Here is a 25,471-nt window from a genome sequence, read left to right on the forward strand (position 1 = left end):
GGAGGTCACAAAAGAACCCAGACAAACAGCTAAAGAACTGTAGGCCTCACTTGCCCCAGTTCAGGTCAATGTACACAATTCCACTATAAAAAAAAATGCTGGGCAAAATTGTTATTAATGGGAGAGCTGCAAGGAGCAAATCACCGCTGACCAAAAAGAACAATAAGGTTCATCTTGCATTTGCCAACAAAAACCTAGATGAACCCAAGACTTTGGGATAATATTTTGTGGACCGATGAGTCAAAGGTGGAACTTTTTGGAAGACTTTTGGAAGTCTTGTTATATCTGGCATACAGCTACCACCGCATTTCTCCATAAGAACATTATAACATCAGTCAAAAATGGTGGTGGCAGTGTGCTGGCCTGAGGCCACTTTGCTTCTGCAGGACCAGGACGACTTGTCATAATTGATGGAACTATGAATTCTACTCTTCTACCAGCAGTTAGTGACCTAAAGTTCAAGCACAATCGGGTTATGCAGCAGGACAACGAGCCGAAGCACACAAGCAAGTCCACCTCTGAATGGCTCAAAAGAAACAAAATTCAAGTTTTAGAGTGACTGAGTCAAAGTCCTGACTTGAATCCCATTGAGATGCTGTGGCAGGACCTTAACCAGGCAGTAAATGCTTGAAAACCCTCCAATGTAGCTGAATTAAAACAATTCTGCAAAGAAAAGTGGGGTGAAATTCCTCCACAGCGATGCAAAAGACTCATCGCAAGTTATCGCAAATGTTTGATTGCCGTAGTTGTTGCCAAGGGTGGCACAACAAGTTATTAGATTTAGGGGGGCAATTACTTTTTCACATGGGTGATATAGTTTTTGAATGAATCGAGATCCTCAATAAATGGAACAATCATTTAAAAGCTGCATTTTGTATTTATTTGTGTTGTATTTAAGTTATTTTAAAATTAGTTGGATGATCTGAAACATTTAAATGTGACAAATTTGCAAAAATAGAAGAAATCAGGTGAGGGGCAAACACTTTTTCGAAGCACTGTAGGACAACAAGTATCCATATAGTGATTGGTGAGCAGAACAAGTCACATTTTAGTGTAATAATTAGTATGAAATGTTTCTGTCCCCCCCCCCCCAAAAAAAACGTAGTTCCTCAAAGGCTGGGTTCACACTGAGTTTTTTGCAGGCAGAAAATCTGCTTCAAAATTCAGTTTGGATTTTGCTCTGCCTACACGCTGATTCTCGCAGCATTTTTTTGTCCGCGGCCATTGAGCGCTGCGGGCAAAAAATGCAGCGAAATACGATTTCTCTGCCTCCCATTGATGTCAAAGGGAGGTCAGAGACGTAAACACCCAAGGATAGGGCATGTCGCTTCTTTTTCCCGTGAGCCATTTTTTCCGCTCACGGGAAAAATTGCCTCCACCAGGCTTTTTCGGACGTTTTTTTGTGCGTTTTCCGACGCGGTTTCCGCGTCAAAAACGTGTAAAAAAACTCAGTGTGAACTGACCCTTAGTCTCATCATTATGTGTTTCTTTAGATGTGTTGATATGTGGCATTTTTTTTAACTTAAAAAACACAGTATCCAGATGTTATAGCTGGGAGAAAATAATAAAATATAACTTTTCATTCACACTTTTTTTTTTATTTTTAAAAAGCATGCTATGATTTTTAAAAGGGTAATATGCCCTAGTTGCAAGAATTGTTCCAGAAATTTCATGCACTATGCTGCACATTAATCACAGCATGAAGACAGTGCAAGTACACTCTAGAAACATGGCGTACCACCTGTTAAGAAACCAAAAAATTTTCTTTTTCTTTTGGAAGGTAGGGGCTGTCGAGTGAGGTCTGAACTCAGCTCAGCAGTTTAGCCATTCAGTGTCAGTATTTTACAGCCTTCTCACTGCTGTTTTTAAAGGTACTAGGTTCAGATAATGATTTCTCTACTGATGACACTTTCCACCCTAATAAATAAGCTGCATTAACATTGTTGGTATTTTATTACACACGTATATGTAGTATGAATAAATGTATATAGGTAAAGCCTGAGTTCTATTAAAGTGTATCTAAACATTTGACAAACTTCTGACATGGCATAGTGATATGTCAGAAGTTTGGATTGGTGGGGGTCCGATCACTGAGACCCCCACCAATCTCTAGAACAAAGCAGCTGAAGTGTTCATGTGAGCGCTCAGCCGCTTCGTGTCTGTTCGGCTTTTTCTGGAAAGCCGGTGTATCGGAGTACAGGCTCATAGACTTTCTATTGAGTTCGTACACCGATACATTTATTTACGGAAACAGCCGAACAGACACGAAACGGCTGAGCGCTAATACGAACGCTTCAGCTGCTTCGTTCTAGCGATTGGTGGGGGTCTCAGTGCTCGGACCCCCACCAATCAAAACTTCTGACATGTCACTATATCAGAAGTTTGTCAAACGTTTAGCTACACTTTAAATGCTATCATGGTGGCTGCCTTTGTCTATATTTCTGTTTTATAGATTATAGTTTGAATGGACAAGAACATTTAATCCAAAGACCTGCCTCTGTTTGAGTCGTTTATGTCGATCACCTCCTCTACATGAATGTAATTTTCCCTCCAAAGCCTGGAGTCCTATTTGGTTAGGTAAATGACCAGCTTCCACAAAAATGTTCAGGTACTGTGAGCTCACATTGTTTCATGAGGACTGTGGATTTATGTTCGGAGATACGGTACTTAATTTTTTTGTACCGTCTGCCACACATGCACTTTAATAAAAAACAAAACATATACATGGAATTACAATCAAGTTGCAACTTTGGTTTTGTTCACATCTGCGTCATAGGTACAGAAGAATGAAAAAACTGAAGCACTGGAGCCATTGCATCATGGAAACTGATGGCACCCAAAGGAACCCATTGACCCTAATAGAGCCTCTGACGCAAATGTGAACAAAGCCTAAACCTTTTCTTTTTTTTTTACCTGAATGTGGATGCAAGATGTACAAATGCACAGTTCCTGAACACAGACTGTATATGCCATTGGGAACAGGAGGTAAAAATTATCGCTTGATAGTATCTGATTTACGTTTTTGGGTATGTAAAGCTCCAAGCAATTGAGTAAAAAGTAGCTATAGAGTGTCTGCACAGCACTGTACTTATATAACGCTTAGAAAGTTCCATACTTTGCCAAACAGTACTCAGAAAGTGGCATTCATTACCAACTGCGTTATATTGCCTATGTAGTATCTGCGGTGCATACATAGAACCTCTCGCTCCTCCACCATGCCCAAACTCTCCTGTACAGTTATTATATCCCCTGGGTCGCTGCCAACGGAACTAGTAATTCCTTATAGATTTTACTTGTTTTACTATACAGCAGGTTAACAAATCTTCAAGGTCCTCACAGCTGTCAGGACTTTTGAGACTTGGTGATAATGGAACTCAAAAAGCATGGGTAACAGGGGTTTGTAGCATCTTACGTCTTACCTCTATGCACTAACCTCCGGAAGAATTAATAGAGATTTTTAAAGTGTAGCTAAATGTTTGACAAACTTCTGACATGTCATAGTGACATGTCAGAAGATTGGATTGGTGGGGGTCCGAGCACTGAGACCCCCACCAATCGCTAGAATGAAGCAGCTGAATTGCTCATGTTAGCACTCAGCCGCTTCGTGTCTGTTCGGCTTTTTCCGGATATAAATGTACAGTGTACGGACTCAATAGAAAGTCTATGAGACCTCTACCAATCGTTCTAGCGATTGGTGGGGGTCCCAGTGCTCGGACCCCTACCAATCCAATCTTCTGACATGTCACACTGACATGTCAGAAGTTTGTCAAACGTTTAGCTCCACTTTCAAGATTTGTTGATCTGCACTAGTGTGGGAAAAGCATAAGAATATATGAAAACACAATCACTAACCACATTGCACTCTATGAACTTCAATAAGCATACCGTAAACTTGAGTGTGTGCCTTTTACATCAATAACTTTACTGGCGTCTTGCCATAATATCAACTTCTTCCATTAAATAAACCGTAATACACAGTCACTTTTTGCTATCGACCTATAATATTATAATGATCGGACATTTTTTCTATGGGTTCTGCTAATTTCTCTCATGTAGTCAATGACTTGTAACATTGAAATATACATCAATAGTACCTTTGCCTTATGATGGGTCCCATAAACTATGAGTCATTTTAATATGGCAGTGTGGATTGCCAATGCATCAGGAAGTAGATTTAAAGCCTTTCGAAGTACACCGTGGTCAATTTGCTGAGGAATTGTGAGCCTTTATGTATAAAAATTACTACACACCTTTTTACAGTGTACAAATAGCTAAAATTAAAACATGGACTGCTTTTCTGAACTTATCCCTAGTAACTGTATGCAGTTTTTTCCCTGTAAGATACTTCCTGTCAGCCATATTAGCTACTAGCCTTCTCTGCTGTCCAAGTTTAGTGCCTACAACCTGCTACCTGCCTCTCTTAACTCTCCCCCTTCCCCATCTATCACAGTATGAAGATATACCTGATGTAAAAGCTATGTACACAGTTGAATGTTTTTTTTTTCAGCAGATTTTTATTTGACTTTTAGCTAATTTTTTTTTTTACTTTTTACGATACAGCTTCTATGTGTCCTGTATACATAGTAGCTGCATCGTTCTCTCTCAGCCGAATCCGTCACTACAGCTGAACTGACAGCACGGCTGAGAGTGGGTCCTGCATGTCTCTGACACACGGGATCCAGCTAATGTTGATCACATCTCAGTTAAAGAACTTAGATGTGATCAATATTAGGTGGATTGACACACACGACCTGCTCTCAGCCGAGCTGTCAGTTTAGCTGAACTGACAGAATCAGCTTCTATGTATACAGGATACATAGAAGCTGTATCATAAAAAGTAGAAACATTTTTTAATAAAAGTCAATTTAAAAAGTGCCTAAAATCACAAAACACATTGATTTAATATAAAAAAGAAAGAACATTTAAAGGTGTACATAGCTTTTAATAATAAACCTGAAGCTTTTATTTTGTGCAGAGTTCAAGGCACAAGATGATTTCTAATTCCAAAATGGACACAATTCTTAGTTACAGTCTGTTGCAAACAACTTTTTACAGTGATTGGCTGTGGTGGCTTTTCCTTTAAATGCTCGTTCACAGACTCTAGCAGTGGCTTGTCAGCACAATGCTTAGAGACAGGGCCGGCCTTAGGGGTGTGCGACCTGTGCCTTTTCACAGGGCGCCTCACTCCAGCAGGTGGAAGGGGGCGCAGCGCTGGCTCCTTTCCCCTGCTTGTTTCAGAAGCGCCCGGCCCCTGTGGATGGGGATTCCGCTTCAGGAGTTTCCCCTGATGTCACTGTCCATATATGGACAGAGACATCAAGCGGAGTGCTCCAGGAGTGGAATCCCCAGCCACACGGGGATTCCGCTCCTTCAGGGAGCTACAGTGGCGCTATCTACAGGAAAGGGGGTACTATCTACAGGGGGGCTGTGTGGCAATACCTACAAGGGGGCTGTGGGCTGTGTGGCACTACCAACAAGGGGGCTGTGGAATGTGTGGCACAACCAAAGGCTCTGCGTGGTACTACCTACAAGGGAGCTGTGTGGCGCTATCTACCAGGACGCTATGTGGCACTCCCTACCAGGGGGCTCTGTGGTGCTCCCTACCAGGGGACTGTGTGGCACTTACTACCAGGGTGCTGCTTGGCTCTACCTACAGGGGGCTGTGTGGCACTACCATCAGGTGGCTGTGTGGCATTATCTAAAGGGGGCTGTGTGGCACTCTCTACAGGGAGGTCTGTGGCACTCTCTACAGGGGGCTGTGAGGCATTCTCTACAGGGGGCTGTGTGGCACTATCTACAAGGGGACTGTGTGGCACTATCTACAAGGGGGCTGTGTGGCACTATCTACAAGGGGGCTGTGTGGCACTATCTGCAAGGGGGCTGTGTGGCACTATCTACAAGGGGGCTGTGTGGCACTACCTACAAGGGGCTGTGTGGCACTACCCACAAGGGGCTGTGTGGCACTATCTACAGGGGGAATCTGTGAGTGGTGGGCTGGTGGTCATTTTACTGTGAGTGGCGGGCTGATGGTCATTTTACTGTGAGTGGGGGGCTGATGGTCATTTTACTGTGAGTGGGGGGCTAATGGTCTTCAAGTGGTTTCCACCTCTGACCACCAATTGAAATTAATGGGAGCCAGAAAATACCTGCGTCGCCCGTTTGGAGCTTTTTTGCCTGCACCTTTTGCATTAGCTTCAACGGCTTAAGAAAAAACGCAAAAAACAGGTCAAACAACGCTGTCAATTCCTGAAGGAATTTTAAGGCAAATTTATTTTGCCTTACAAAAAATGCTGTGTGAACATACCCTACGAGTGTAGTGCTTGTTTTTAGCCATTTTCTGTCTTTCTCAAAACAATTTTTGGGGTTGTATGGCACTGTCTATGGGGAGGCTGTATGGCAAAATCTACAGGGGGCACTATACTGTGTGGGGGCCACTAAGCGGATATTATACTGTTTGGGGTTAACACAGGGGCATAATATTGTGGCCACAATTAGAGGTCAAAATACTGTGTCCTTGAAGGGGTTTTAAAATATTATATTATGAAATATTATTATTTTACGGTATGGGGCACTAAAGGGGCATTATACTTTTTTTTATGGGGCATTGTTTTTTAATGATGGGTTGGGGCGCGGAAAGATCATTTCGCATGGGGCACCATCTGTCCTAAGGCTGGCCCTGCTTAGAGACGACCTAAGTAGGGATAGAATGGTTCCTTTACTCTGCCTGGTACCTCCTTGGGACTCTGATACTCTCCAAATTGCGGTCTACAGCCAATCAGTTATATTTTACTCCTCACCACTTAGGACAGGATCGCAGCATTCAGCCTTTGTCAATCTGTCTCTCAAGTCATGCGGCAACCATTACACTACCGTGGCCTTAAATGCTTAGACCCCATTCAGGTCACAATGTCTCTGGCCCCCTCTTGGCCTGCTCCGCTGTGTCACCACTTGCGACCCAGGTCACTTACAGGTACTTACTTCACTCACCAAAGTCTGATGCCCAATAGTGTTTTGTGCCATGAACACTTACTTTCTTAAACCCCCAGTTGGCCCTGCCTTCTGAACATGCATCTTCAGTATATTACTAACTTGAGGACCTTCACATCCTGGTCATGTGACCACAAGTCCTATCACATTACATATTACACAACAGCACAATATCAAATACTATTGTAGTTTGGCCACTGGAAGGCAGCAATGCACATGCTTGGTCTTGACCAGCTCTGAAATTACATAAATAAAAGTACAGTCACATTCACATTTGGTGCATCTAACACTAGCATGCCATTCATGTTGAAGCCAGTTATGACTTACTGGGACATACTGTTTTGCAAACCTAGACTGAGGAGAGTCCTAGCTACTGTAGGCTTTCCATCACATGTCGAGAAAATTCAGTTTGCTGCCCTAGCCCTGTATTTAGATACCCTTGATAAGGCTTGATGGCATCCCCCTTGCAACAAGCACCTGAGGCACATACCATGCAAGTCCCCCCCCCAGCTAGTCCCTGCCACTGATCTATATATTTTCACAACTGGAAAGCCGCAGGTTGCACACCAATCATACATGAAAAATTGGTCAATCAATGAACATTTCAACATATGAAGATGAACATTAAAAGTACACACTAAAAATAAAATTCTTAGCTCCCATGTCGACAAACAAGTGCCAACTACCTGGCACCTACCTGGCAACTGGACATTGTAGTTTACTGGTGACCTATTTTAGGTATGAAGTTACTGCATACGGGCCATTCAGGCTCCTCCTTTAATAGAAGTCAACATAATGGGCAACTTATCTGGCTAAGCTGCACCATTCTTTCTTGGTAAGATACTGAAGGTCACTGGTTTGGCATTAGTCTCTAAGAATCAGTTATACTATTACATGATGCTAAAATAGTGTATGCTATTTTGGCAGATATGTAAAGGGGGTCTTGGTTTTTATTATTTTAATAAAAGAAAATAAACAAGCATAGTCAAGTTGAGTTAATTTGGTAATTACATTCTGCAAATCACATATCCTGATATCTTACAAACCAGGATATTTACCGTAAAAGTCCTTAACATATACATATGATATAACTAAGCCTGCAAAGAAAGTATTCATTAAAGCCCAGTATTAAATCCTATGACCTATGCCCATATACTGTTGACAGGAATGTGTTTTGTAATGCATATTGTGGCACTGAGTGGCCAGCCGCCATATGGCAAGGCTGCCCTGTGGGTAAGATTGCTATTAACAGCTCACAGCTGGAGTTACAACAGCAGCACTCTGACATGTTGTAATTGACCAGGACACCCATCACAACAGTACAGGATGTGGTGTGGCCTTTGCAAATTGCTAAAGGAACAAATGCAGAACTGGATAAAAAAATACCAGTTTCACATAAGTAACTGTTGTGCAAATGTATATGAAATGCAAATAAGTTGACCTCACATATTATGTATTTAAAGACTTTTTCGATTTTAAAGTTAATTTGAAACAGCTTTGAAAAGTTCAACAGGATAAATTGCATTTAGCTGTTTATTAAGAATTCCTTTTTATTATATATTAGTGATAAGCTATGTATTCTTTAAATGGTTAAACTATAAAAAAAAGTGAGGCCTCAGGCACACTACGCTTCATGCACACTATCCTATTACTACTTCGTACAACCCCGTGTTGTAAGAAGCCATAATACGATATCAATAGAAGACTACAGGGCTCTACTGTACCTTATATGGAAGCATACAGAGGTTTTCTATATGTATTCCACAGAAAAAAATAGTGCTATGTTCCATTGGCTGCTGTATTATAGAGATATCTATGCGTGTAGGGTAGAATAGCTCCGCAATATGGTGCCATATAGAGACACCATATGGCCACAGGAGCTTCCTGTGCCGCCACACAAGCTCGAAACACATGGCTCTGCTTGAGATCTAATTTAAGTATTGCATTTTTATTCATTTTTAATCCAAATGTATATAGCACAAATTAATGTGTATAATTAATATTAACTTACAAATATTTAAATAATTTAAATAATTAGGAGGTTATTCACACAAAGGATTTATAAACCATTGTAGAAAAAAAAATAGAAATATGCCAAAGTAAATGATCAACCCATTTCAGATAATGAACAGTCAAAAAATCCAGTCTAAAGATTCAAAGAATTTCACTTGATGATCTATGGTGATCATCATCACTATACCTAAGTCTATGGAGTTGATATGGAAAAACTGTTAAGTCCTTCCTGCTATTTAGGACATTACCATACATGTGTGGAATGAATCTATTCTAACTATAGCATATCATCAGATCATTCATAACATATTTGTGCTCTTTGATAAATATGAAATAAGCAATGAATACATTGATATACACAGAATTAAGGCATTTTAACATGAGTTTTTCTCTGCACAGAGAGCCGTGAAGTTATCAAACTTTAGGTAAAATCCTATTAGAGTAATTCACAGCTAAAAGGGTTCAGCATACTGTACAAAAAGACTGAGCATTAGCTATTCCTTTATGTAATTGCTTCACCACAATCTAGTGATGAGAGGGTGATGAATGATGGATACAGAGTTCACTTCATCAACCAGCATGAGGTGGTGTGGTGGTGAAGGCTGATTGACTTCATGCAATATAGATAGGAAAGAAGCACTCAGTGCACAAAGGGATTTAGAAGTAGTTCATTTTGGTATCTGCCTAAAGGGCCTTTTACACCGGCCAACAGTCGGCCGGTGCAGCGAGCGCTGATCAATGAGACATTGTTGATCGGCGCTCGCTTACACTTGCCACAAGGAGCTATGGATGGGGACGAGTGGTCGTCACTCCGATTGCTCGTCCCCATACTTTATTATGCTGTCGGCAGCGCGTCTCCCTGTTTACACTGGGAGATGTGCTGCCGGCAACTATAAACTTTTACTTTTTTAAAACGATAAGATCGTTCATCTGCTGATCGCTGCCCTTTTTACACAGGGCAATTATAAGCAACATACGTTCTATAAACGCTCGTCTGCTCGATAATTGTCCTGTTTAAAACCCCCTTTAGCAATACAATCTACTCTTTTAGTACAGTATAGTCCATATCTGCTTGTGATTTACTGTGTAAAATATAAAAATAACTATTAGTAAATAGTTAGCATTTTGCTACTGATTTTAGTTATTTTGCTCAGTAGATTTAAAAGGGTTTCCCACCAAACACAATTATCACCTATCCACAGTTTTGATCACTAGGGTCCCCCCACGATCACTAGAATAGGGGTTGTGAGTCCCCAATTCTTCCTCACCCACACAACCAGGGTAGAGTGGCAGTCTATCATGCTGCTGCTTCCTTTAAACCGGGATCAGCAACCTTCGCTACTTCAGCTGTTGTGAAACTACAACTCCTAGCATGCCCTGACAGCTAAAGGCTTTAGTATTCCAACCAAATGCGTACGGCATGCTGGGAGTTGTAGTTTCATAACAGCTGGAGTGCCGAAGGTTACTGACCTGTGCTTAAAGAGGCTCTGTCACCAGATTATAAGTGCCCCATCTCCTACAAAATCTGATCGGCGCTGTAATGTAGATAACAACACTGTTTTTTATTTTGAAAAACGATCATTTTTGAGCAAGTTATGAGCAATTTTCGATTTATGCTAATTAGTTTCTTAATAGACAACTGGGCGTGTTTTTACTTTTTACCAACTGGGCGTTGTACAGAGGAGTGTATGACGCTAACCAATCAGTGACCCATCAGCGTCATACACTTCTCATTGTTCCAGCCCAGCTTCTTTAACTGCACAATCACACTGTAACAATGGGCTGGAACAATGAGAAGTGTATGATGGTGATTGGTCACTGATTGGTCAGGGTCATACCCTCCTCTGTACAACACCCAGTTGGTAAAAAGTAAGAACACGTCCAGTTGTCTATTAAGAAACTAATTAGCATAAATCTAAAATTGCTTAGAACTTGCTCAAAAATGATCGTTTTTCAAAATAAAAACCACTGTTGTTATCTACGTTACAGTGCCGATCACATTATGTAGGAGATAGGGCACTTATAATCTGGTGACAGAGCCTCTTTAATATTGTATTGGAGTTATGAAAACAGCCGAGTGCAGCTACTGATCTAGTCTAACCTCGATAATGCGGAATGAGCGGAATCCCCCTTCTAGTGATTAGTGAGGGTCCCAGCGGTGGAGCCCCCAGCAATGAAGTTACTAGCAAAATGGTGTTCAAATGTAAATATTTGTTTAAATAATTTATGAAGGTTTTAATTGTTGCAATAGAGTAAAACTCAGTAAATAGTACAATACCACAGTGGGGTTATAGTTTTCAAGTTACCCCTTTCTTCATTCTGTAATGAAATTAAATATATTTGTTTAAATAGTTTGTCTCAGTTTTCTGTACTTGGTTCTGTAGTACAATACAAAGTATACTGTATGCAAGCAGTTAAGGGCTCCCGTATTATTTAATATATTGCCAGTTGTTTCCAACTACAATGAAGTAGGTAATCCAAGCGTCCCCATAATCAGACCCTGTTCACTGACTGTATTAGCTGAACTGATTTGACATAATAATGTTATAATTGTCACAGGTCACAGCAAGACTATGCTTGTAAATAGGTGCGAAGCCGTTTCAGTAGTTGTGAACCCAACAAAGTAAGAGCTATCCAGTTCTGTTTTCACATTGAAACCTAATAGTTGCACATAAAGTCTTCAAACTTATTTCAATGATCCTAAACAATGACAAGCATTATCCGAAGCAGTAACACAAAATGACTTAGGGGTCTCCTGTACATATGAAAGCTCTGCAGGAGCTAACAATCAAAATTTACTTTTTTACCACTTGTGTCTCAGTCAAAGAATGGGAACTGTGTTCATGATCATGACAAGAAGGCTGGTCACAGACATATTCTAGTGGAGGAACAGTTTTAAAAGTGAAAGAAAGGGTTTCCATTATTTCAATGTGCTGTTTTCCTTACCTGATGGGGAAAAGGTCCTGTCAGAGCTCCTAGTAAATGAATATGGCTGCCTAGGGTAGGCTTAACAACAGGAATATAATAGCTCTCTGTTTTTTATTATTTGGCCCACCAGCATATTTAGAGCTTGTTCCACTCTTTTTTCTAAACATACCTAAACCTGCTTGGTGAAGGGGCCTCAGGGCTGAAAAAGGTTGATCATTTAAGGGCTCTTACACATGACCACGTGTGCCGCCTGAATCCCGTACGTGATCCGTGGAAATATAGAACGCTGAGTGCGCTCCATACGCTGCGGGTGACAGCTGCGTTTTACAGCTGACACCCGAGACGAACAGCCTGGAACAGCAATCGCGCTGTTCCTGGCCGTTTAACCCCTCAAATGCTGCGGTCAATCGCGACCGCAGAATCTAAGGTATTTAAGAGGGGGGCAGTCCCCTCTGGCAGCTCATCATGATACCCACAATGCGATCTTGGGGTGCCGATGGTTGTCATGGCAGCCCAGGGGCCTAATGAAGGCCCCCAGGACTGCCTTGACTCTGCCTCTGTTAAGTCTTACCTGTGGCATGGCTTAACAGAAGCCTGTAAAAATGACTTTACACTGAAATACACTGAAATACACACCATTTAGGCTTCATTCACATCTGCGCCAGGGTCCCGTTCTGACGTTCCGTCTGAGCTTTCCGTCGGAATGCGACCCTGACTGACACAAACAGAAACCATGGGTTTCCGTTTCCATCACCATTAATTTCAATGGTGACAGATCCGGTGACAATGGTTTTTGTTTGTCTCCGTTGTGCAAGGGTTCCGTCGTTTTTACGGAATCAATAGCGTAGTCGACTATGGTATTGATTCCGTCAAAACGACGGAACCCTTGCACAACGGAGACACACGGAAACCATTGTCACCGGATCTGTCACCATTGAAATCAATGATGATGGAAACGGAAAACTTTGTTTCCGTTTGTGTCTGTCAGGGCTCCGTTCCGACGGAAAACTCAGACAGAACGTCGGAACACAGAGCTAGCGCAGATGTGAACGAAGCCTAAACCTGGTGTTAATAACCAAGAAAGAGATCGGATGCCATCAGGATAGAGCAGTGAACGTATTCCTGTTCATGGCACTAAATATTCAGCTTCTGTGGGGAGCTATATAATGGTTTTCTGTATGCAGCATTAGTCAATAACATTTTAATACATTTATACATGCAATAAATATTTCTCATTATTTTATTTTTTAAAGTGCATGATGATATAGGACAAAAATATTTCCCTGCATTCCTAAACAGAAATTAGGGTCAATTTAGGCTCCCCATCCTGTTCTCCTAGCATTCATTGTATCACATTAGATGTTCAAAGATTTTCTGGATTTAGGGGAATAATAAATATATTAAAAGACGAAATTATTGAAATTCATATCTAACCATTTTTATTTCCAAGCATTAGATATTGAAAAACATTAAAAGTGACAATTACTATGGATGCCAGTTTGTTTGGTACCCACTGCCATTTAATAGTACAAAAATTTAATGTAAGTTAAATATTATTATTATTTGTTTGATATTTTAAGCTGTCCTACTTACTCCTGTCTATGCAGCTGGTGAGAGTTCTTCTAACTACTGGACATATAATTATGCACATTACTTAAAGGGGGTTTCCCGCTACATATTTATCACCTATCCACAGGATAGGTGATAAATGTATGATCGCTTGAGACCCACTACTGGGACCCCCTCCGCTCCATTTAATATCCATGGGGCCACTAGTGGGGCACCCAACGAGCAAACATTTATCACCGATCCTGTGATAAGTAATAAATGGACTTAGTGGGAAAACCCCTTTAAGGCTAAGATACTCTGCATGTGTAATTAACCTATCATGTTGGTTTATACATTTTAAATGGCACATCGTTTCAACAGCTATGTACAGGACATTATTAGAAAAAAATATTAAATGATGTTCAGTTTTTGGCCAGTCTTGCTGGTCACCTGGCCATGCATGCGGCCTTTCAATCCTTCCATTGAAATGAGTACAGGAACAACTCGTTCAGGACATCTGTGTAGTTCCAGCTCCCCCACTGTGAGTGTGAAAATGGCAAGATTAAAAATTGCTTAAAACATTTAAAAATGTTACATTAAAAAAAAGGGGGATTATGTTATAGAATTAGAGTTATTCTTGTAAACCAGATACACTTGATGTAGCATTGTGAAATTTACAAGAGCTAGACATTAAATACTTAAAGGAAACAGACATGAAAAGGTAAAGAAAATGTTGCTTGTAAAATCTTACAGAATGTGAAAGCAAACATGTTTAAACTATAGTGAATGGAAAGTATGAGGAGGAGTCAGGGAAAGCTTCTCTGAAAGATCATGTTTTCAGGGACTCCATTCTGAAGAGAAGGAGCTGCTCTACAAATGTCCTAGACATGACAAGAGAAGTGGTGAGCATCAGCGCCTGGGATGATTCTGTATGTATATATAGATATCTATATATAGATATATACAGATTCGACCTGGTGAGAAATATCTAAATACACCCATATATATACATATATATATATATATATATATATATATATATATATATATATATATATATATATATATATATATATATATTTATTTTTATATATATATATATATATATATATATATATATATATATTTATATCTATTATTTTATATGAAATTAAACTTTATTACTTAACTACTTCCTTTTCTTCTTCTTAACATTATTGTTATAGGCAATGTTTCTATTGTTGGTATTATATTACTGGTTACTACTAGACAATATATGTGTGTGTGTGTGTGTGTGTGTGTGTGTGTGTGTGTGTGTGTGTGTGTGTGTGTGTGTGTGTGTGTGTGTGTGTGTGTGTGTGTATTTACATATTTGACTTTTTTTTTATAAAACGCTGTATATAAAATATATGAAAAAGCATGTAGTCTAAAAACATATTTATTATATATGTATCCGTGCTATTAAAATGGAACCTTATACAATTACAAATTAGAAAACGTCTCAGTTCTTTGACTGAGCAGCACAAGGCATGAAAGAAATGTAGACCAAAGAGCCAAAAACAACAAAAATGGCAAATAAGATAAAAAATATCCCCATGAGCTGCTTTACTTTCATGTGGGGATAGAAGTTTCCATTGTGCTTTCAGTTCACGCTTCAGCCAAAAAAATGATGACATCTGAGGAGAACAAAAGAGAACCATTGTCCACAGCACAGAAAGTTCTGTGCTCAATCCACACATATTGTTTTCCCCAAACACAAACAGAACTTCAGTCTCTGATATACTGGGAACTTGTCCAAAGATCCTCAGCAAACCTTTTAACTAATTGTGCTTTTTTATTTCATTTTATTTTAGAAAGGGCCAATTTTATTCCTATTTTTACATATATATAAAACCTCAAAGTGTTAACACATCTACTTGCCATTTTTTCATTGTGAAGATAAGAGCTCATTGCCCTGGCATTTTGCACTTAGTACTATTCTACCTCTGGTTATATATGCCTAAAACCTCACCAAAAAACAAGTTGTTGTTTTTTTTTTTTCATTTAGGTGTGTTAATTTTTAGATGTCTTGACTTTGAGCTGGGCAGTGTTCTGGATGGCTTAATGTTTATGCTGGCTGATAATAAGATTTACAGAAAAAACATAGCCTAGGTAAGTACACCGTTAACTAGGAGGGCTCTGTTCTGTCTCAGATTCTTTCAGAATGGTCCTGGGTTTTGTAACTACAAATTACATAATGACATGCTACATTTCAAAGTATATTTTGACTTTGGAAAAGTCAAACTAATAAACATTGAAAACCAAGCAACCCAGAAAGATTTTTGAGCAGGCATACTAAGTAGATTGTAATTGTAAACAGCTTTTTGTTTTATTGTTCCTGCTCTAAAATATGCATAAAGCAAGAACTTATACGTGGCGTTTTAAACTCAATAGGGGATAATATTCCAAAATTAAAATATTGATATTTGAGAAGTCCTGGGGGCAGTACCAAAGTTTAGCATTCATTTGTCAATATGAAAATGAACCTTATTATTTATATAGCGCCATCAGCTTCCGTAGCACTTTACATTGCACAATATGGGGGTAACACATTGTAACAATTACAAAAGACACACAAAGGAACGAAGGGAATAGATACATTTCACAAATATAAAATGACCCTAAAAATGTATGCTCATAAATAAATAATGATATAAATGCTACTACTCCCAACATTCCACATTCTAATACTTGACTATACAATTCCGTATGGGCAGTAAAGTAGGAACAGATCACTTCGGTCTATAATTCCTTAATTCTGCTATTCACATCAGGCTGATGAATGGTCAGATCGTTCAAAAGGAAGGGATTGCTTTGAACTAACAACCGAATCTTGACTGACAAATCCTTGCCACAGGCGTTTAGTAACAGCTTGTATTTTGTCTGTCTCCCTATGTTTTGTCTAGCTAATAGTGTACTTAGGATACTCTGCCATGTTTATTATTACTAATCATGTTACTTGCAGCCTGCCACTTCTACAGTCCCTGTTGAAAACAATGTTTGCATCTTAATTTGGCCAGATCTGGTCAGAACGCTTCAATAAATAAATATATGTCTTACCTTTCAAACATCTATGATGTGTGAAATTGTAGACAAAATTATGTCTTAAAACTTCCATTCTCCCTTGACAATTTGCTATGTGTACTAAAATGTATGTACCTATATAATTCCAATATTGATCACATTTTATTACAAGGCAGTATGACAAAATGTAACAAATAAATAGGTACAGTGTATGTGCACAAATCTGAATTCATTGTACCATGCAAGATATAAAAAAAATATTATTTTATTTGCCTGCCCTAGGTATTATGAATTGTAGAATACTACTTGCAAATATTATTAATTAAAAAAATATATAGACAAAATTGATTAATAAAATGCAAAAAAATTGTTAAAAAGTGTATGAAATGAAATAAAAATAAAATCTGATAATTGTTTCAAAATGTGTTTTTATTTACTCCATTTCAATTTGTTCTCTATATGAATGTGTAGGTGTTTAATTACAAATGCACATCCATACAACACAATCCATTGCTTTTCTGCATAAATTGAAGCCTAGTAATGCAGACTAGACCAAAAACGTGGAAAATTTACTAAGCAAAATATGCCAGAATGGCGTGCACCAAATTTATTATGGATTTTTAGATACTTTTAACATCTACTTCACCAGTATTGAAAGTGCCCATGAAGGGGGAAGTGGCTAAGGGGAGATATGTGCCATTTGTGTTGTGCACAATACTGGTGTAAATGTATGCCAGCCAAAAGGTGGCATTAGGAACATATGCCTAAAGAGGATTGCTAGATTTGGCGCAGTTTTCATTGAGTCATAATTTCATACATCCTAGCGCAAAATTAATAAATCTCTTCCTGTATGTATGCCGATATGAAACACACACACACACACACACACACACACACACACACACACACACACACACACACACACACACACACACACACATCAATATAGTATGGTGTCTGATCTCAGCTCAATAACCAAATTACAATGCAGCATAAACTAGAAATCTTCAGCTTTTTCCGTGATTAATCTAATAAGGGCAATTTCATTGTCGTAAAAAAACAACTGTTTTATGTCCCTCCCTTAGCGACCTATAGAGCTGAAATATAAGTATAACATATTATAGTAAATGTCCCACAAATTCTTCATCAAAACCAGATGAATAGGAAATTGTTGGACCACCTTTTGTCTATTCACTTGAACAACTCTACACCTCACTCTAGGATGCCATAAAACATGGTGCATTGCAAAAAAAGGATTCAGTGTGAAGATAAAACTGCATTTGAATAGTCAGATATCATTATAGAGGCATTTATAACACCAGAAACCATTGGACATCCCTTGGAGCTAAACACAGTTCATGGGTTGTGGCTCGTATTGCAGCTCATCCCCATTCATTTGTCATGTTTAAAAGTTGAGGCATGCTGTCAGTCAATACTTAGTAGCAAGGTTCAGATAGCACTAGGTTTCGGCGTGGGTGCATATGTAGGGGCCCAACCCGATCAAATAGAGAGAAAGTACTATGCACATCGAAAGGGAAATTCTTTTCCAAATAACTGATTTATTTATAGCCAGTGACAGTGTGACGCTTCGGTCAATACAGCTTCACTCTAGCGGTCAGCCGCCATACAAATGCGCCAGCAAACAGGATCCAGCATTGGCAAAGTGCCTTAGGAAGGTCACGGTATTGACCGAAGCGTCGCACTGTCACTGGCTATAAATAAATCATTTATTTGGAAAAGAATTTCCCTTTTGGTGTGCATAGTACTTTCTCTCTGTCAGTCAATACTTAGTGACACCCCCCTTTGGAAGCCTCCAAACATTACTTGTAGTCAGCTAACAGTCTTTCTATCCTTGCTTTAGAAATGTGTTCTCACTCTTCCTTGCAGCATGCTTAGTTCAGAAAGGTTCTTCAGTCATCTTGCACACGCAGCATGTTTGAGATCTACCCACAGAATTTTAATAATATTCAAGTATGGGGACTCTTAGGGTATGTGCACACGCTAGCTGTCATTTACGGCTGAAATGACAGACTGTTTTCAGAGGAAAACAGCTGCGTCGTTTCAGCCGTAAATGCTCCTCCTCGTAATATACGAGGCGTCTGTGACGCTCGTAAATCTTGAGCTGCTCTTCATTGAGTTCAATGAAGAACGGCTCAAATTACGTTGCAAAGAAGTGTCCTGCACTTCTTTGCCGAGGCAGTGAATTTACGCGTCGTCGTTTGACAGCTGTCAAACGACGACACGTAAGTTACAGGTCGTCTGCACAATACGTCGGCAAACCCATTCAAATGAATGGGCAGATGTTTGCCGACGTATTGTAGCCCTATTTTCAGGCGTAAAAGGAGGCATAATACGCCTCGTTTACGCCTGAAAATAGGTCGTGTGAACCCAGCCTTAGAGTAAATCCAGACATAGCATGATAATTTCCTTCCCAGATTTCACACTATGCATTGGTTAAAAATTTGCAACATGCTCTGATTTCCATTTGGAAATTATTGCAAATATGCATTGTGTAATCCGCACTGCAAATATGCAGCATATCTGCCACATCTGGCCTTACACCAAAGGCTATACTAAATCATTCATCTTCTGCTTTTTTTTAAAAACTTTCCCTTCCTGCGGAACGCCAACATCTAATCCTCTATACTATAAAAATTATAACTGTTGCCGTTGTTCGGGGGAACTCCTAATCAGATTCCAAGGAACCCTGGTTGGTAAACATTGATTTATATAAGCAGTGCTGTAGCTATCCTTCCCCTGCGGCAAAGATTCAGAGTGCCCTTACATGCACACTTACCTAAATCCCCCATATACATTTATATAATCATTCTAGAAGTGGTAATGCAAGTTAAGTGTTAAAATGAGTTACAATTTATATAGGCAGGACTACAGTTTGGTTTGGCAGTAACACAGAAATAGTACTCTATACTGTACACATAAATAGTACTCTATACCGAACCCCACACTAAATTTATAGCCCAAATTAAACCCCCAAAATTAATTCAGACCTCAGACTAGATCCCTAAATTAATCAGACCACAGAGCAGATCCCTAAATTAATCAGACCTCAGAACAGACAGGAAAAAATCAGACCTCAGACCAGAAAAAAAATAATTCAGACCCCAGATCAGACCAAAAAAAGTGTAGAACCCCACATGAAACCATTTACTTAACCTCTTTCCCCCTCTTCAGCTCCGGTTTCGGCTGCACATTGCTCTGACGCCACCTAGCGACAGGATGTTGTGTGCGCAACACCACACACTATGTCCTGACACTAAATGGCGTTAGGGCCGAGTGCAGCGGTGACTGGTACTAAATCGGAGCCGGGAACGTGTAGGGTAAAGTAAACAGACTGGGATCTATTGGATTAATCTAATAGATAATGGCTGATTTTTTTGTTTAAATGTCCTAGGGCCCCTGCTGTGCCCCCTGCATATTCTGCTAATGGGGCAAGTGTCTTGATAGTCCCTCCAGCTACTCTCCTGGTATAAGAGAGAATGTATGACAATGCACGTAGCCTGTACGGCAGCTTTAGTTACCTTAGTAGAGAGTCGTAAAGCCACCATGAATTGCCATTGGAAGCAATACTTCTAGGGGAAATTTTGTATGGAATCCGACAACCTCTGTGGACCTGTGTATGGAACAGGAGGCATACAAAGGTACAGTAGAGGCTTTATGGACCTCTATGGCAGTCCTGTTGCGACTGTATACAAAACTGATTTTGCATGAGCCCTAACTTGGAAAATGTTACCATCGTATAAAAAAAAATAATCAATAAATAGCAGCAGGGAAGAACATAGACAGCAGAGGGCCCCTGAACAAGAACAGTATATGGGCCCCTTGATCTCCAATCATAGAGTATACTCGTTATCAGAGGACATCGCCGTTCTGTCTCTCCAACAATCCACCAATAATTGTGAGCTATGAAATGCATTAGTTCAGCCCCTTACATGCCATCTGATGAACAATAGGATGCTGCTGGCTGCTTTATAGGTGGCAGAGGACCCTCTTACCTGCTGTGCCCCTGTGTAGGTGCACAGGTTGCTCCAATGGTATGCCCCCCCCCTTGATGAGACGTATTTTATTTTAAAAAAAATTAACAATCGCTTTTTGAAGACAATTGTGCAAAAACAAACAATAAAATAAGTATTTAGAAACAGGTTAGGCTCTTCACAAATAAAGTGGTCTTTAGTCATGCAGTTACATGAAAAACATCAAGCATCTGAGGGGAGCGTGTGACAGAAAAAGTGCCTCTGAGAAGATTGACATGTCACTTATTACAAAGAGTGAGGTAAAGCTTCTGAATACTTATGTAAATCCAAATCTCACTTCTAGTGAGTTTGAGTGCAGTCTCCCACACCCACACACAATTATTGACATCTTCCACTATATGACCATGTATACAATAAAAGCTGTCAATCGAGTGTGTGGGTGTAGGAGACCACCCTCTGGACTTGCTATTGCAGAAAAGTAAGGGCTTATTCAGACGAGCGTGATTCTCGTCTGTCTGCTGTTTTCACACAGCGAATGTCCGTTGAGTGAAACTCACTGCATGTCCTATATTGGTACTTTTTCACGCACCTATTCGCCCATTGAAAACCATAGGTGCGTGAAAACCACAAACAGCGCACGGACACGCATCCGTGCGCTGTCCGTGTTTCACACATCAATTACATTGAAAAAAAAGAAGGGCTTGCAAGTGCGTGAAAACATACCACACGCAAAGCACACTGATGCAAAATGCAACGCACACGAATAGATTTACGCACGATTTTTACGCACGTAAATCTGTCACGCTCGTGTGAATGTAGCCTGTGAAAAAATAATTGAAAAAACTTAAAAGCTTATACTGCCTTGTTTCTAATAAACGACAAGTCACTCTTCTCAGTGTTGTAATATCTGCCACGTGCTGCCTCAGATAGGGCAGAAAATGAATCCCGATAGATCTCATTTTACCTTCCTGGCCTAAAAAAAACAACTGATTAGCCATAACAGTAAAATCACCTGTTTAATATTATGAAGGTCCCCCCCGTGCCGCCAAAACCATTCTGACCTGTCGAGGCATGGACTCCATAAGACCTGTGAAGGTGTCCAGTGGTATCTGGCACAAAGACATTAGCAGTAGATCCTTTAAGTCCTGTAAGATACAATGTGGGTCCTCCATGGATCAGACTTGTTTTTCCAGCACATTCCGCAGATACACGATCGGATTGAGATCTGGGGAATTTGGAGGCCAAGTCAACATCTTAGGGCATGACCACACGTGGCGGATTTCCTCCGCAACTGTCCGCATCAATGCCGCACAGAATCTGCGTTGCAGATTCTGCTGCGGATCTGCACAAAATGTGCAGTACATTGATGCGGACTAGCTGCTGCGGACTGCGGGAAAAGTGCTTCCCTTCTCCCTATCAGTGCAGGATAGAGAGAAGGGCCAGCACTTTCCCTAGTGAAAGTAAACGATTTTCATACTTACCGGCCGTTGTCTTGGTGACGCGTCCCTCTTTCGGCATCCAGCCCGACCTCCCTGGATGACGCGCCAGTCCATGTGACCGCTGCAGCCTGTGCTTGGCCTGTGATTGGCTGCAGCCGTCACTTAGACTGAAACGTCATCCTGGGAGGCCGGACTGGAGACAGACGCAGGGAGTTCTCGGTAAGTATGAACTTATATATTTTTTTACAGATACATGTATATTGAGATCGGTAGTCACTGTCCCGGGTGCAGAAACAGTTACTGCCGATCGCTTAACTCTTTCAGCACCCTGGACAGTGACTATTTACAGACGTCTCCTAGCAACGCTCCCGTCATTACGGGAGCCCCATTGACTTCCTCAGTCTGGCTGTAGACCTAGAAATACATAGGTCCAGCCAGAATGAAGAAATGTCATGGTAGTAAAACCAATACGCTCCGCAGCACACATAAGATCTGCGGACTTCATTGCGGAATTTTGACTCTCCATTGAAGTCAATGGAGAAATTCCGCCATGAGTCCGCCACTGCTCCGCAACAGACAGAGCATGCTGCGGACACCAAATTCCGCTCCGCAGCCTATGCTCCGCAGCGGAATTTTACGCCTCGTCTAAACGAACACTGCTAAATTAAAGTGTAAGTCAATGGACAAACGGCTCCGCTGCGGATTAACGCTGCGGAGTGTCCGCAGCGGAATTTAAGTGAAATTCCGCCACGTGTGAACCCAGCCTAAAACTCTTTGCCATGTTCCTTAAACCCTTCCTGAACAATTTTTGCAGTGTGGCAGGGAACACAGTTCTGCTGAAAGAGACCACTGCCATTAGGGAATACCGTTGCAATGAAGGGGTGTATTTGGTCTGCAACAATGTTTAGGTAGGTGGTATGTGTGAAAGTAACATCAACAATAATGCCAGGACCCAATTTCAAAGTTTCACTGCATATATTTTTAGAAAACCACATTTTACTTCCAAAGAATGATTCCATAGAAGATTATACAAACTTTAAAGGCTACCATTAAATTATACTATTTAATACAGTATACTCTATAAAAATGGCAATTTATGTCTGTTAAAGCAGATGTCATGAAGATATGTTGCGCTATTGAAGGGCAACAGATTGTCATGACTAGTTCAACTAGCTATTATACCAAGCACCCCCTCTCACACCTTCCCCCGCAAATGACTGATGGCTGCTCATGTATATGCCTGTATACATAGGCAGATATCAATCATAAATAAGGGGTGGGCGAGCGCAGGGCTTATTAATACAGTGGACTCACAACTATGAGTCTTCTGCAATAGTCCTATTTGGCTCTTATTCAAATAGCACATTGTTTTTTGTGCCGTTTGGTATAATAGCTAATCAGATCTGTCATTGTAATATGCTGTGCAATGTTACATCTACTTATCTGCGACAACCAATCAAGAGGATTATCCTTACCAGTGCCAGTATAGGTGCTAAATTAAGAAAGTAACAACAGAGGAACAGTGGATACATAAACCCTGGACCACATAATATTATATACAGTGTCCAAAGACTTGCATAGGCTGCTGCAGAAAAAACAAGAATCCAGATTTTAAAGATATTTTTGAAAATATGTATAAAATTTATAGCGGAAGTTACATTTGGAAAAAAAACAGTCATAAAAAGTGTTTTTTTATTTAAAACAAATTTCACTTTCTTTGTGAAAATGATTAATTGTTATATTGTAACTTCCTTTACAAATCAGGAACAATGGTCATAGTGTCACATAAATCTCTGAGATAATCTTATGTCACCACAAAACATTTTACAGCATGACAAATTGCTGGAGATTTCATTACATCTTAAATGTTTTTAAATTATTTATAAGCACCCTCATAAATGCTCATGCATATTGAAAGAGCTTATATCTTGAAATAGCTAAACACCCAAACTACATAGGGGCAGATGTAGCATAAAAGTAATAAAAGTCACACATTTTTTAGCAAAAAAAACGTGTTTCTAAATGTGCTACTTTTTTTTGCCACTAAAGTAACAAAAATCGATTAATAAAGGAGGGTCATAATGCTTAGTTATTTTATTCTTCACTGACCTGTATTGATATTTAATTCATGGCTTTTCAATCATAATTCTTAAAAGATTTATTGAGTGTCATAACGCTTTGCCAGTTCTTTAGGTAAGTAACGTGTTTCTCCCTAACCGAAAAACTCGGCTTTGGCCAAAAAAAGGTTAAAGCTATCTATAATTGTTGAATTATTGTCAAAAACTTGCTTTTTAAGTTGCAATTCATTAACAATAGGATGTAAAGGGGAAGGGTGGTGGGGTCAAAGACCATTAGGCACTTGTTCTTGGGGAAAATGTATTTCTAAGGCATTTGTGCACATAGAAGATAGGGGCATTGTAAATCTCAAACTGTGTCCCGCATTATGGGGCTAAGTTTTGCCACCAAAACAAAAACCATGCCCTTTCCAAGACTGTTTAGCCAATTCCCCATCCGCCGCAGATCTTCTGTACAAGAAAGTCCTGCAAAAGTACTTGCCACCCAATAGCAAAGAGTCCTGTGTACAGGTTGGATTTTTTCCTTTTCTATTCTATTGCTTTCCATAAAAACAAGAAGGGTATCAGGAGTTATTGATACCTCAACTACTATTTTGAGGTAACGGTTACTTCAGACAGTGGAAAGCTCCTTTGTGACAAAAGTAGTTGACTATAATAAAAAAGGTTTTCTCCAGAAAGTACACTAACAAGACATGTTATTTTATGTTTCATTTTAAACTAAAAGGGTTAATGAACAATAATTGAATATGATTATTTTTTTTCTCACATGCATACTCCTATGATGGGTCATTTAACATCCTATTTACACAACCCGACGAGGGTCGTGAAACGAGCGTCGATCAACGATGCGGTTGGTTGATCGCTGCTTGTTTGCTCCTTTCACAAGGAGCAATGATCGGTTATGTATGGGGACAAGCATTTATTACTCCGATCGTTCGTCCCCATACATTTTCATCATGTCGGCAGCACGTGTCTCTGTTTACACAGGGAGATGTGCTGCCGACAATGATGACTTTTAATGCTGTACAAAAGAGCACATTAGTCGATGAACGAGCGTTTGCCCAATCATTGGCTGATCATTGCTCTGTTTATACAGGACAATGATTGGGAACGCTCATTTGCCCAAGCATTAGCCAATATAATAGGGCCTTAACTCACAAAATAAAATGCATTTAAATCACCTGTTCATAAAAATATGAAACATGATTTGAAATAATAATAATCTGCAGTACCAGCCACGGCCTGTGGACTAAAGTGGAGGTGTTTCTGGAAAAATCCCAAGCAGCCTCTTCGAATAAGAGCATTCTTTCATGTAGAGATAAAAACAACCATCTGCTTCTATTCTGACCACAGCTTTTATAACATCCCACCTTTTGAAATGTATTAAAGTATTCAAATCTGTTACATCTGTACTTTTATTTTATGTTAATGTTTATTAAATCAGATT

General features: G+C 39.9%; 2 long non-coding RNA genes across 3 annotated transcripts in view; one reads left to right on the forward strand and one right to left on the reverse strand.

Moving 5' to 3' along the window:
- The window catches only part of LOC142652944 (uncharacterized), a 99,921-nt gene that overhangs the window by 39,017 nt on the left and 35,433 nt on the right, over positions 1-25,471 (forward strand). For both annotated transcript variants that reach the window (XR_012847989.1, XR_012847988.1), the window contains exon 2: positions 15,503-15,606. This is a non-coding gene — a long non-coding RNA (uncharacterized LOC142652944). The remainder of the gene's footprint in view (positions 1-15,502; positions 15,607-25,471) is intronic.
- LOC142652943 (uncharacterized) lies at positions 13,458-25,363 on the reverse strand. The gene is made up of 3 exons (XR_012847987.1): positions 25,257-25,363; positions 21,523-21,655; positions 13,458-14,015 (listed from the first exon to the last, which is right to left on the reverse strand). It is a non-coding gene; the product is annotated as an uncharacterized LOC142652943 (long non-coding RNA).

Source organism: Rhinoderma darwinii, chromosome 5, assembly GCF_050947455.1.
Source record: "Rhinoderma darwinii isolate aRhiDar2 chromosome 5, aRhiDar2.hap1, whole genome shotgun sequence".
NCBI lineage: Eukaryota > Metazoa > Chordata > Amphibia > Anura > Rhinodermatidae > Rhinoderma > Rhinoderma darwinii.